Here is a 15,162-nt window from a genome sequence, read left to right on the forward strand (position 1 = left end):
AACAGCAATAGCCAGAAGTAATCTAATTGTAGCATATCTTACCACTGGGGAGAATGTCTCTTTGTAGTCGATCCCATATCGCTGACTACATCCTTTGGCTACCAAACGTGCTTTATATCTTTCAACTTCCCCATGCTTATTTCTCTTCAGGGCAAACACCCATTTACATCCAATTGCTTTAGACTTCGGAGGCAGTACCACTTCATCCCATGTACCATTTTTCTGCAATGCACTGAATTCGGCTTTCATAGCTTCTTGCCACTTATTTGAATTTTCGCTTTCCATAGCTTCTGCAACCGTCTGAGGTATATTTTCAGTTCTCATACCATTTAAAACGTTATATATCTTTTTAGGTCTTCCGGGTTTTCCTGTTCGTTGAATCTTCGGTCTTCCAGGACCAACTCTTGGTGTCTCCTCCTGGCCATCAGAACTCGAAATTTCATCGGCTGTTCCAAAATTTTCATCGTCGTTGTTATCATTTTCTAAATTTTCGGATAGCTCCTCTTCAGTTTCAAGCTGATTATCTATGCCTTTATTTTCTACTTGTTCTGCTTGATATTTTTGCAAATAAAATGTAAAACAATCTTCTTTGGGCATTTCTCCAACATTTTCTTGAAATTTATCCTCATCGAATACAACGTCTCTTCTCTCTATCACCATTTTCTGTTTCTTATCGTATAGTCGGTATGCTTTTGAGACTAATGAGTAACCCACTATTATGTACTCTTGTCCCCTTTTTTCGAACTTGCGCTTATAATGTTTATTTAAAGCTACACAATAAGATCCAAATGTCCGTAAATGACTTACATTTGGTTTCTTACCATGCCATGCCTCATATGGTGTCATGTCCTTTATACGCTTCGTGGGACATCGGTTTCTCAAATAAGCTGCTGTCATTATAGCTTCTGCCCATAGTTCATCTTCCACTCCAGCATGTAACATCATTGTTCTTGCCATCTCGACAAGCGTTCTATTGGCGCGTTCTGCTACTCCGTTTTGCTGAGGACTATAAGGAATAGTAAGCTGCCTGATTATCCCACAACTCTTTAGATAATTGTCAAATTCATTGTTGATATACTCCCCACCGTTGTCGCTTCGAAGAATTTTTATTTTCTTGCCAGTTTGTCTTTCTACCATTAATTGAAATTCTTTGAATTTTCCAAATACTTCGGTCTTCGATTTCAAAAAATACACAAAAATTCTCCGGGACTTGTCATCTATGAATGTCAAGAAATATTTAGAACCTCCAACGGATGGAACTGAAATTGGCCCGCAAACGTCACTATGAATAACTTCTAGGATTTCTTTTGCAGAACTTTCAGACTCTTTTGGGAATGGTAATGTGTGTAATTTTCCCATCATACAACTCCTGCACTTTGTATCGTTCGATCCTTTGACGATATTTATGCCCTTTACCATTTCCTTAGATGCAAGTTCATCTAAGCTTTTGTTATTCAAATGGCCGTACCGATTGTGCCAAACATTTGTTGCCATCATAAAGTTCTTTTCGTGTCGATTTTCTACCACAAACATGTCATCAACTTTTAATGCTCTCAATACAATTTCATCAAATTTCGTTCTTATGATAGCTCCAGATTTCGTAAATGTAGCTTTCAATCCTTGGTTAACTGCCTTACTGACGGATATGAAATTAGCTTGCAGTTCTGGCGAATATAAAACATTTTTTAGGGTAACGTCACAATCTTTCGTTTTTATCAATATTTCGCCCCTGCCTACAGCCTTCAAAAAATTGTTACCAGCCAGTGCAATTCTTTCATTATGTTCCTCAAATTCGGTGAATAATTTTCTGTCATTGCACATATGTGCCGTCGCGCCGCTATCTATATACCATTTTGATTTATTTAGCTTACCTGCTTCTGCAATAGCTATCATCGTAAAGGACTGATTTTTGTTCTTAGGCTGACTTGCTTCACAATTGTTGGCGTAATGACCAATTTGTCCACATGAGAAACATTTTCCTTTGAATTGTTTCTGTTTTTCACCTTTACCTTTATAATTTTTCTTTGATGCATAACCTGAAGATTTTTTATCCTTTTCACGATTCCTGTTTGATTTTGCTGCAAATGCCTGTTGTTCCGGTAATTCTTCTTTCTCCATTTGACACTTTCTCTCAGCTTCCTCTAGAAGTTTCTGCTTCAATGATGAAAAAGTAGGCAATTTGTCCCTCGTTTCGATTGCTACTACAAAATTTTCATAATGTCTTGGAAGGCTCGTCAATAGCATTATCGTTAAAAGCTCCTCCTGAATCTGTATTCCTATCTCGGCTAATTTTTCAGATATTTCCACAAATTCGTTAAGATGTTGCGTCATATTACCATTTTCCTTCATAGCCAAACACAGCAACTTCTTGTACAATGCCACTTTCTGCATTGGACCTTGAGGTTTGTGAACTTCTTGTAATTTTATCCATGCCTCCAACGATGTGTTGCAATTCTTTATTAAATTTAGCTGAGATGGTTTCACGCTTAAGATTATAGTTGCAAGAGCTTTCTGGTCTTCCTCCACCAATTTTGTTGTTTCGGCATCTTTCTTTGCTGGATCTATTTTTTGGACCCCGCTGACTATACCCCATTGACCACAATGGATGAGCACGCTTCTCATCTGAATGCGCCAGCTTTCATAGTTGCCCTCTTCCAGCTTTTCAATTTGGCAGATGGAATTCATTTTTTCAGTCAATTATTCCTTTTTCACAAATTTCAAAATGTCACAATATTAAAAAAAAAAACACACACACGCACACGCTATGTTCTGGGCTCATAACCTGTTAGTTTGAATCGTTTTTTATTGACTGACTTTAAAATATTTACAATGAATACATATTATAATGAATGTTACAAACTCAATGACTACTATGATAAATATAAAATACTAAAATGCAAAGTGAAAAACATACATGTTGTATTCGAGATATATCAAATCATAACTTCAATAAATTTAATTTAATTTAATTTAATTTAATTTAATTTAATTTAATTTAATTTAATTTAATTTAATTTAATTTAATTTAATTTAATTTAATTTAATTTAATTTAATTTAATTTAATTTAATTTAATTTAATTTAATTTAATTTAATTTAATTTAATTTAATTTAATTTAATTTAATTTAATTTAATTTAATTTAATTTAATTTAATTTAATTTAATTTAATTTAATTTAATTTAATTTAATTTAATTTAATTTAATTTAATTTAATTTAATTTAATTTAATTTAATTTAATTTAATTTAATTTAATTTAATTTAATTTAATTTAATTTAATTTAATTTAATTTAATTTAATTTAATTTAATTTAATTTAATTTAATTTAATTTAATTTAATTTAATTTAATTTAATTTAATTTAATTTAATTTAATTTAATTTAATTTAATTTAATTTAATTTAATTTAATTTAATTTAATTTAATTTAATTTAATTTAATTTAATTTAATTTAATTTAATTTAATTTAATTTAATTTAATTTAATTTAATTTAATTTAATTTAATTTAATTTAATTTAATTTAATTTAATTTAATTTAATTTAATTTAATTTAATTTAATTTAATTTAATTTAATTTAATTTAATTTAATTTAATTTAATTTAATTTAATTTAATTTAATTTAATTTAATTTAATTTAATTTAATTTAATTTAATTTAATTTAATTTAATTTAATTTAATTTAATTTAATTTAATTTAATTTAATTTAATTTAATTTAATTTAATTTAATTTAATTTAATTTAATTTAATTTAATTTAATTTAATTTAATTTAATTTAATTTAATTTAATTTAATTTAATTTAATTTAATTTAATTTAATTTAATTTAATTTAATTTAATTTAATTTAATTTAATTTAATTTAATTTAATTTAATTTAATTTAATTTAATTTAATTTAATTTAATTTAATTTAATTTAATTTAATTTAATTTAATTTAATTTAATTTAATTTAATTTAATTTAATTTAATTTAATTTAATTTAATTTAATTTAATTTAATTTAATTTAATTTAATTTAATTTAATTTAATTTAATTTAATTTAATTTAATTTAATTTAATTTAATTTAATTTAATTTAATTTAATTTAATTTAATTTAATTTAATTTAATTTAATTTAATTTAATTTAATTTAATTTAATTTAATTTAATTTAATTTAATTTAATTTAATTTAATTTAATTTAATTTAATTTAATTTAATTTAATTTAATTTAATTTAATTTAATTTAATTTAATTTAATTTAATTTAATTTAATTTAATTTAATTTAATTTAATTTAATTTAATTTAATTTAATTTAATTTAATTTAATTTAATTTAATTTAATTTAATTTAATTTAATTTAATTTAATTTAATTTAATTTAATTTAATTTAATTTAATTTAATTTAATTTAATTTAATTTAATTTAATTTAATTTAATTTAATTTAATTTAATTTAATTTAATTTAATTTAATTTAATTTAATTTAATTTAATTTAATTTAATTTAATTTAATTTAATTTAATTTAATTTAATTTAATTTAATTTAATTTAATTTAATTTAATTTAATTTAATTTAATTTAATTTAATTTAATTTAATTTAATTTAATTTAATTTAATTTAATTTAATTTAATTTAATTTAATTTAATTTAATTTAATTTAATTTAATTTAATTTAATTTAATTTAATTTAATTTAATTTAATTTAATTTAATTTAATTTAATTTAATTTAATTTAATTTAATTTAATTTAATTTAATTTAATTTAATTTAATTTAATTTAATTTAATTTAATTTAATTTAATTTAATTTAATTTAATTTAATTTAATTTAATTTAATTTAATTTAATTTAATTTAATTTAATTTAATTTAATTTAATTTAATTTAATTTAATTTAATTTAATTTAATTTAATTTAATTTAATTTAATTTAATTTAATTTAATTTAATTTAATTTAATTTAATTTAATTTAATTTAATTTAATTTAATTTAATTTAATTTAATTTAATTTAATTTAATTTAATTTAATTTAATTTAATTTAATTTAAGTTAAGTTAAGTTAAGTTAAGTTAAGTTAAGTTAAGTTAAGTTAAGTTAAGTTAAGTTAAGTTAATTTAATTTAATTTAATTTAATTTAATTTAATTTAATTTAATTTAATTTAATTATTTTAGCATAATTTTGTCGTTTTTAGTACATTTAATTTTGTTTTTCGTCAAGTGTACCCAAACCTTATAAGATTTACTTTCCATTAAAGAGTTTTGTTTCCCTTTCACCATCTTCTTACCCACAAGCTTAGTTATTTCTTATTTCCTTAGAAGATTGAAAAGAGCAACATTATGGGGCAAATGTGCACATTTATTCTTCACTAGATTTATATTTCGAAAATGTGTTCTTACTACGTTTCTCGAGTAAGCAAAATAATAGTGGATACTCTTCTTCCATATTCTCTGTTCTGCTTCTACTACTTATTCTTCATGAATGGCTTTGCATTTATATCCTTTTGGCAATTTTTGGAAATCATTTCCAATGGAACAATTTTTTTTTTTTTTTTTGTGCTATAACATAAGTTTTCAATTTCACAGTAAATATCTGGTGAATCATTTTTGAAAAGCATTTTAAATTCTTCTATATTTTATGATTCGACTGAGAGGGTATGTGTGGGTTTATGTGTTACGAGATAACAAGATGGTATGGTCTTTGACTGTGAACTGAATGAGAATATTGAATTTAATTGTTGAAGCTGGAAAATAAAACTCACTAAGTGACAGTAACAAGTGTCTGACTTTTTGTGGAATTTGTTTTTCTGTTTTTTTGTGGTTGATGTTTCTTTAGTTCCAAGTAATAAATTAAATTTTATTGATTTTAGCACATAGTGATACCCTTTCCGAAACTTTGATATTCCGACAAATTACACCACAGAAATTCTTTTTATTCTCTCCTTCAAATTTCAAAAAAACTGACAGAGGAGGGAAATTAAGTTGAGGTTCCATACCAAAAACCAATTAAAAAGGAAATAATCTCATTTTCACCATTGCTCTTCTCTCCCTTCAAGATATCGAAAATGACATACACTTAGCTCAGGATGTCTTCCTTTAATCACCTGCAAATTTCAAATAAATCGGTTAGGGGAGATGGCATTCTGCTTGAGGCCCAGGCAGAATACGTTTCCTGTTACAAATATCACTGTAAAGCATCTTCAGTTTAATTTTGCTACTAAAACTATGCAATGCCAAGAAATTTACTTCCTGTCAGAGGGTCATCGTAAGTCGCAACACGTACCGTATTTAATAACTTCCCTGAAAGGCAAAGACGCCTAATCACAATGATGAGACATTTTTTTCGCCTTGTGCATTTTGTGGTATTCCCTAAATATGAATGACCAGTAAAAATGCTATGGTATTTCCTGGAATCTCTACAAAGCCCACAATTAGTGTCATGGTCCCATATAGTCCCAAAGGTTGTTGGGCAAATAAACGAAAACACACAACAAAAAAACAACGCAAACTTGTTAAATATTTAACAATGTGTCTGGTGTTGTTATTTGGATAAAGTGTTGGTCAGAGAAATGCTACCCCATGATTCCAGAACTGTGGGCAGTTTGGTTAGCTTCCAAAACAAACAACCGGAAAAACGTAGAGGAACCATCACTCTTGGGTCCATAATAAGCTAACAGTGAGAATCATTCATAATTTTCTCTTTTCTCGCTTTTTTATGTTTCAGGCACCAGTTCCAAAAGTGGCTTAGCCATTTCATGCTGATGAGATTGGCTGTTGGGCAAAAACCCAGAATACGTAAAATTTGAGGGTATATTTGCACACACACAACACCAGCAATAACCACCAAAGGAATGTGTTGACAATTTTGTTTGACAAATTGTCCTTCGGGACTATGATTATGGAAATGTGGAAGAGGCAAAGACCACTACTGTGAAAAAGCAAAAATGTAACAACAAAAACTACGGCCAGCTATTGGAGAAATTATCAAATTTTCCCAAAACGAATTCCTTGGAGTGTGGAGAGAATGACATGAAAAGAATTTCACACTAGCCTTAGCATAAAGCTAGACCAAAAGGTCTCTCTCTTGTAATTCAATAGGGATTTTTTAATAAATTAAATTTTGCTCAGAAACGATCGAAGCATTTTGCAAATTTATTGAAAAGGCCATAGGTTATGTTGCTTAATCTTGGTGGAATTTTTATTAAGTTTTTGCCCTCGGAAATATACAAACCAATCAGAGAAATAGCTTTAAAAGGAAAAACGGTGAACATTCCATAATTTGGATTTTCAATAGATGGGAATTTGTAAGTCATGTATTAATAAATATTCGTGAAGTGTGTACCACAAAATTTTTACAACATTTTCTATAAAAATAAAATTTTAACAAAATGTTCTATAGAAATGAAATCTTGCAACAATTTTCTATAGAAATAAAATTTTCCAAAACTTTTTGTAAAAATTTTCTATAGAAATAAAATTTTGCAAAAATGTTCTATAAAAATAAAATGTTGACAAAAAAAATTTAAAGAAATAAAATTTTGACAACATTTTTTATAGCAATAACATTTTGCAAAAATTTCTATAGAAATATTTTTCAAAAATTTTCTATAGAAATAAAATTTTGACAAAATATTCTATAGAAATAAAAAATTTCTATAGAAATAAAAATTTTCTATAGAAATAAAATTTTGCAAAAATTTTCTATAGAAATAAAATTTTGCAAACATTTTCTATAGAAATAAAATTTTGCAAAAATTTTCTATAGAAATAAAATTTTGCAAACATTTTCTATAGAAATAAAATTTTGCAAAAATTTTCTATATAAATAAAATTTTGCCAAAATTTTCTATAGGAATAAAATTTTGCAAAAATTTTCTATAGAAATAAAATGTTCTCATAAAAGTTCTAAAGAATTAAAATTTTGACAACAAAAATTTTCTAGAAATAAAGTTTTTATAGAAAAAAAAAATTGCAAAAATTTTCTATAGAAATAAAATGATGGCATAAAAGTTCCAAAGAAATAAAATTTTGATAACAAAAATTTTCTAGAAATATTTTTTTAACAATTTTTATAGAAATAAAATTTTGCTAAAAATTTTCTACAGAAATCAAATGTTGACAAAATTTTCTATAGAAATAAAAATTTCACAAAATTCTCTATAGAAATAAAATTTTGACAAAATTTTCTATGTAAATAAAATTTTGCAAAAACTTTCTATAGAAATAAAATTTTGTAAAAATTTTCTATAGAAATAAAATTTTGCAAAAATTTTCTATAGAAATAAAATTTTGACACCAAAATTTTCTAGAAATAATATTTTTATAAAAATTTTTATAGAAATAAAATTTTGCTAAAAAAATTCTATTGAAATAAAATGTTGACAAAATTTTCTATAGAAATAAAATTTTGACAAAATTTTCCATAGAAATAAAAAAAATATTCATTATTGTTGTTATTGATTTCTGCTTAAAACCATGCATTGACTAAACTACAAGTGTTTCTATAGAAATCAATTTTATTTCTATAGAAAATTTTGTCAAAATTTTTTATAGAATTTTTTTTCTATAGAATATTTTGTCAAAATTTTATTTCGACAGAAAATGTTTGCAAAATATTATTTGTATAGAAAATTTTGCTAAAAGTTTTCTATAGAAATAAAATTTTGACAAATTTTTCTATAGAAATAAAATTTTGACAAAATTTCCTATAGAAATAAAATTTTGACAAATTTTCCTATAGAAATAAAATTTTTACAAATTTTCTATAGAAATAAAATTTTTACAAAATTTTCATTATTGTTGTTTTTGATTTCAGCTTCAAACCATGCATTGACTAAACTACAAGTGTTTCTATAAAAATTAATTTTATTTCTATAGAAAATTTTGTCAAATTTTTATTTTATAGATTTTTTTTTTTTGTATATTTTGTAAAATATTTTTGTAAAATATTATTTCTATAGAAAATTTTGCTAAAAATTTTCTATAGAAATAAAATTTTGACAAAGTTTTCTCAGAAATAAAATTTTGACAAAAATTTTCTATAGAAATAATATTTTACAAAAATTTTCTATACAAAAAAATTTTGACAAAATTTTCTATAGAAATAAATTTTTGCAAAAATTTTCTATAGTAATAATATTTGGCTAAAATTTTATAAAAATTTGTCAAAATAAAATTTTGACAAAATTTTCTATCGAAATAAAATTTTGCAAAAATTTTCTATAGAAATAAAATTTTGACAAAATTTTCTATAGAAATAAAGTTTTTGAGTTTGGTAGATTTTTGGTAAAATTGTCTTGAAATTTTAGTAGATATATTTTGCCACGAGTGACAACCGTGTATACAATACATATTCTTCTTATTACAGTGCAAATATAATAGTGATTGGCCTATTTTATAAATCCATTTAATTAGACCATCTTTTCCAAAGTAATGAAAATTTTAGTTATAATTGCTTATAGTTCTATTTGCATATAAATTTCTCTGGAGGAAACAGTCACAACCCCATTGTCAGCGTATTTAACGAACTAAAAATAATTTACAAATGCTTTGCCTTTCCCCAAATGAAAATCCTTGCTATTATTTAAGTTTTCGCTTTTGCGCTAATGCCAACCATTTTCATGGTTCTGTTTTTTTTTTCTATCGCTTCAATCTCTCATTTACTGCCATAGCTATGTTCTTTCCCAACATAATCCTTTCCTGCCAATATGAAAATCCCTTGAATTATCCATGCCAACCAAAATGAGAGCGCGCACACACACACACACACTCACACATAAACTTTTTTCTTGCCTTTGCCCCATGTTTGCACAAATGCTATTTGATCTGGTGTTTCCGTTTCCACATCCGCATACCCACAAATGTTAACACATTATCCAACTAACAGGCGTTTTAGTATAGCCACTGGCCTCCCATATCGTAATGCAGCAGTGACAGTCATCATTATAGCTACATAATATGATGGTGGCTCATGTTTATCTAACAAATCACCAAATGATGTTTGGCTTTCTCAGCTTCAGTTTGCGGCTCTGTATGTTTATATCTTTTGCACTCTATCTTTCGCTCTCTCTCCTCCCTATACATTATTTGTGCAGTGTTTTGTTGGTGTTTTTAGGCTCCTATAATATCTGATATCTGCAAAACCGAAAATTTTTAGTGCATGCATAGCAAATGATATGCGCTTAAAGGCATTTAAAACAAATACAGACAACCACATATTCTGTGTGGAATTGATGTGGCTAGAGATTACAATTAGCTCAATTCTATACACTCAAAAAAAACCAAACTCTGGAACTATAAAGGCAAATGTAGATAATATTGAAATATAAAATTGAAATGAAATGAAAAGAAAAAAAATAAAAAATAAATAAAATAAAAAATAAAATACCATAACATAAAATAAAATATAATAAAATATAATATAATTAAATAAATCAAAACAAAATAAAATAAAATAAAACAAAACAAAACAAAATAAAATAAAATAGAATAAAATAAAACTTTCACCCATGGACCCTAAAAGAAAAGTAACGACGCACTCAATATATGAAGTGACATCCACTGGACACGAATTCTACCACAAAATCATGAAAAAATCACTCCTCCTACTATTGAAAATCTTTCTACAATTACGCAAAATCCTTTAAGTGACTAACCCATATCGGCCTTCGTACATACTAATGATTATTTAGTACTAAATGCATCAAATCATAAGTTTATATTGGAAATACCAACCAAATACCGATTTGAGGCGGTGTTGGTGGTAATGTTTAGATGGCATATTCCATAGACCTCACCGATACTCAGCCAACATTGTCTGTCCTTACTTACGAAGTAGATATTTTCCTCTATGCAATTGACATTTATGCCAGTAGTGGGGTTTTGTGTGCATAAGGATTTCAACGGAGCACTCCTCCTACTCTGTAGTCACTTGATTCAATTTTCGTATGCTGGGCTCCATATGGATGCTATTTTTTTCTCTGTTGAAATTTTTGTTGATATTTGCTAAGATGAATGAATGAGCCCAACCAACCATCATTGCATGATGGATTTCTGAGTAAAGTGCATACTTAGGCAATTGTAAATAGACGGACGGACAGGCTGACAAATAGATAGAATAACTAACTGGATGATTTTGTGTTACAAAGCAACATCCATTTATGTTCATAATATAATTGTGTTTGTATACAATTGCTGATGTCGCTGGCGCTGCTGCATTGCATTTCCTTTTGAAAATGTTTACGTTTTTGTTCTTTTTTTCCTTTTACGGAGATATGCATAGTAGCATTTATCTGAGTTAAGCCATGGAGAATTGCTTTGGTTTTTACTCACTATTGCATTTTTATTTGTTTACATAACATCACACAAAGTATTTAGTGGCAATTTGATGTTATTTGCAGAAACTCCTCCCATCTTCCTCCCAACGAAAATTTCATGAACTGACTCGTGGTTTGGAATCACGATTGACACATTTCGTAGAATTCTACCAAAAATGGTAGATTGGTAGGTTAGGTTAGGTTAGGTATAGTGACAACCCGAGATTTCAGGCTCACTTAGACTATTCATAACACAGTAGTGAACTTCTCTCTTATCACTGAGAGCTGCCCGATTCTATGTTAAACTCAATTATAAGGGACCTCCTTTTTATAGCCGAGTCCGAATGGCGTTCCACTTTGCAGTGAAACCACTTAGAGAAGCTTTGAAACACTCAGAAATGTCACCAGCATTACTGAGGTGGGATAATCCACCACTGAAAAACTTTTTGGTGTTCGGTCGAAGCAGGAATCGAACCCACGGCCTTGTGTCAATTTTCTATAGATATACAATTTTGAACAAATTTTCAATAAAAATAAGATTTTTTACAAAATGTTTGTATAGAAACAAAATTTAAAAAAAGTTTCTAGAGAAAAAAAATGTTGACAAAATTTTCTATAGAAATAAAATTTTGACAACAATTTTCTATAGAAATAAGTTCTTGATAAAATCTTGCTATAGAAATAAAATGTTGACAAAATTTTCTATAGAAATAAAATTTTGTAAAAATTTTCTATAGAAATAAAATTTTGCAAAAATTTACTATAGAAATAAAATTTTGACAAAATTTTCTATAGAAATACAATTTTGACAACATTTTCTATAGAAATAAAATTTTGCAAAAATATTCTATAGAAATAAAATTTTGACAAAATTTTTACAAAATTTTCTATAGAAAAAAAAATTTTGGCAAAATTTTCTATAGAAATAAAATTTTGGCAAAATTTTCTATAGAAATAAAATTTTGACAAAATTTTCTATAGAAATAAAGTTTTGACAAAATTTTCTATAGAAATAAAATGTTGACAAAATTTTCTATAGAAATAAAGTTTTGACAAAATTTTCTATAGAAATAAAATGTTGACAAAATTTTCTATAGAAATAAAATGTTGACAAAATTTTCTATAGAAATAAAATTTTGACATAATTTTCTATAGAAATAAAATTTTGACAAAATTTTCTATAGAAATAAAATTTTGACAAAATTTTCTATAGAAATAAAATTTTGCAAAAATTTTCTATAAAAATAAAATTTTGACAAAATTGTCTATAGAAATACAATTTTCCAAAAATGTTCTATAGAAATAAAATTTTGCAAAAAGATTCTATAGAAATAAAATTTTGACAAAATTTTCTATAGAAATAAAATTTTGACAAAATTTTTTATAGAAATAAAATTTTGCAAAAATTTTCTATAGAAATAAAATTTTGCAAATATTTTCTATAGAAATAAAATTTTGACAAAATTTTCTATAGAAATAAAATTTTGCAAAACTTTTCTATAGAAATAAACTTTTAACAAAATTTTCTATAGAAATAAACTTTTGACAAAATTTTCTATAGAAATAAAATTTTGACAACATTTTCTATAGAAATAAAATTTTGCAAAAATATTATATAGAAATAAAATTTTGACAAAATTTTCTATAGACATAAAATTTTGACAAAATTTTCTATAGACATAAAATTTTGACAAAATTTTCTATAGACATAAAATTTTGACAAAATTTTCTATAGAAATAAAGTGTTGACAAAATTTTCTATAGAAATAAAATTTTGACAAAATTTTCTATAGACATAAAATTTTAACCAAATTTTCTATAGAAATAAAATGTTGACAAAATTTTCTATAAAAATAAAATTTTGACAAAATTTTCTATAGAAATAAAATTTTGCAAAAATGCTCTATAGAAATAAAATTTTGCAAAAATTTTCTATAGAAATAAAGTTTTGCAAAAATATTCTATAGAAATAAAATTTTGAAAAAATTTTCTATAGAAATAAAATGTTGACAAAATTTCTATAGAAATAAAATTTTGACAAAATTTTCTATAGAAATAAAATTTTGACAAAATTTTCTATAGAAATAAAATTTTGACAAAATTTTCTATAGAAATAAAATGTTGACAAAATTTTCTATAGAAATAAAATTTTGACAAAATTTTCTATAGAAATAAAATTTTGACAAAATTTTCTATAGAAATAAAATTTTGACAAAATTTTCTATAGAAATAAAATTTTGACAAATTTTCTATAGAAATAAAATTTTGACAAAATTTTCTATAGAAATAAAATGTTGACAAAATTTTCTATAGAAATAAGTTCTTGATAAAATCTTGCTATAGAAATAAAATGTTGACAAAATTTTCTTTAGAAATAAAATTTTGTAAAAATTTTCTATAGAAATAAAATTTTGCAAAAATTTTCTATAAAAATAAAATTTTGAGAAAATTGTCTATAGAAATACAATTTTCCAAAAATGTTCTATAGAAATAAAATTTTGCAAAAAGATTCTATAGAAATAAAATTTTGCAAAAAGATTCTATAGAAATAAAATTTTGACAAAATTTTCTATAGAAATAAAATTTTGACAAAATTTTTTATAGAAATAAAATTTTGCAAAAATTTTTCTATAGAAATAAAATTTTGCAAATATTTTCTATAGAAATAAAATTTTGACAAAATTTTCTATAGAAATAAAATTTTGCAAACCTTTTCTATAGAAATAAACTTTTGACAAAATTTTCTCTAGAAATAAACTTTTGACAAAATTTTCTATAGAAATAAAATTTTGACAACATTTTCTATAGAAATAAAATTTTGCAAAAATTTTCTGTAGAAATAAAATTTTGACAAAATTTTCTATAGAAATAAAATTTTGCAAAACTTTTCTATAGAAATAAACTTTTGACAAAATTTTCTATAGAAATAAACTTTTGACAAAATTTTCTATAGAAATAAAATTTTGACAACATTTTCTATAGAAATAAAATTTTGCAAAAATTTTCTATAGAAATAAAATTTTGCAAAAATATTCTATAGAAATAACATTTTGACAAAATTTTCTATAGACATAAAATTTTGACAAAATTTTCTATAGACATAAAATTTTGACAAAATTTTCTATAGAAATAAAGTGTTGACAAAATTTTCTATAGAAATAAAATTTTGACAAAATTTTCTATAGACATAAAATTTTAACCAAATTTTCTACAGAAAAAAAATTTTGACAAAATTTTCTATAGAAATAAAATTTTGACAAAATTTTCTATAGAAATAAAATTTTGCAAAAATGTTCTATAGAAATAAAATTTTGCAAAAATTTTCTATAGAAATAAAGTTTTGCAAAAATATTCTATAGAAATAAAATTTTGAAAAAAATTTTCTATAGAAATAAAATGTTGACAAAAATAAAATGTTGAAATAAATGTTGAAATAAAATTTTGACAAAATTTTCTATAGAAATAAAATTTTGACAAAATTTTCTATAGAAATAAAATTTTGACAAAATTTTCTATAGAAATAAAATTTTGACAAAATTTTCTATAGAAATAAAATTTTGACAAATTTTCTATAGAAATAAAATTTTGACAAAATTTTCTATACAAATAAAATGTTGACAAAATTTTCTATACAAATAAAATTTTGACAAAATTTTCTATAGAAATAAAGTTTTGCAAAAATTTTCTATAGAAAAAAATTTTATTTGTTTTAAAGTTTGGTGCTTTTTCATTCAATTTTCTTCAAATTTGGGTAGATTATTTTTAGCACGAGTGGCAACCATGGTTGGAATAAAAAATACTTTAAATTGATATTGGAAAGGCAAAGCAGAATAATATATAAATTTTGTTCTCCATTTTTTTCCTGTGTA

General features: G+C 23.5%; 1 protein-coding gene across 1 annotated transcript in view; it reads left to right on the forward strand.

The window, feature by feature from the left end:
• The window catches only part of LOC142233813 (uncharacterized), a 292,870-nt gene that overhangs the window by 268,558 nt on the left and 9,150 nt on the right, over positions 1–15,162 (forward strand). The window lies entirely within an intron of this gene.

This window comes from Haematobia irritans, chromosome 4, assembly GCF_050003625.1.
Source record: "Haematobia irritans isolate KBUSLIRL chromosome 4, ASM5000362v1, whole genome shotgun sequence".
Taxonomy (NCBI): domain Eukaryota; kingdom Metazoa; phylum Arthropoda; class Insecta; order Diptera; family Muscidae; genus Haematobia; species Haematobia irritans.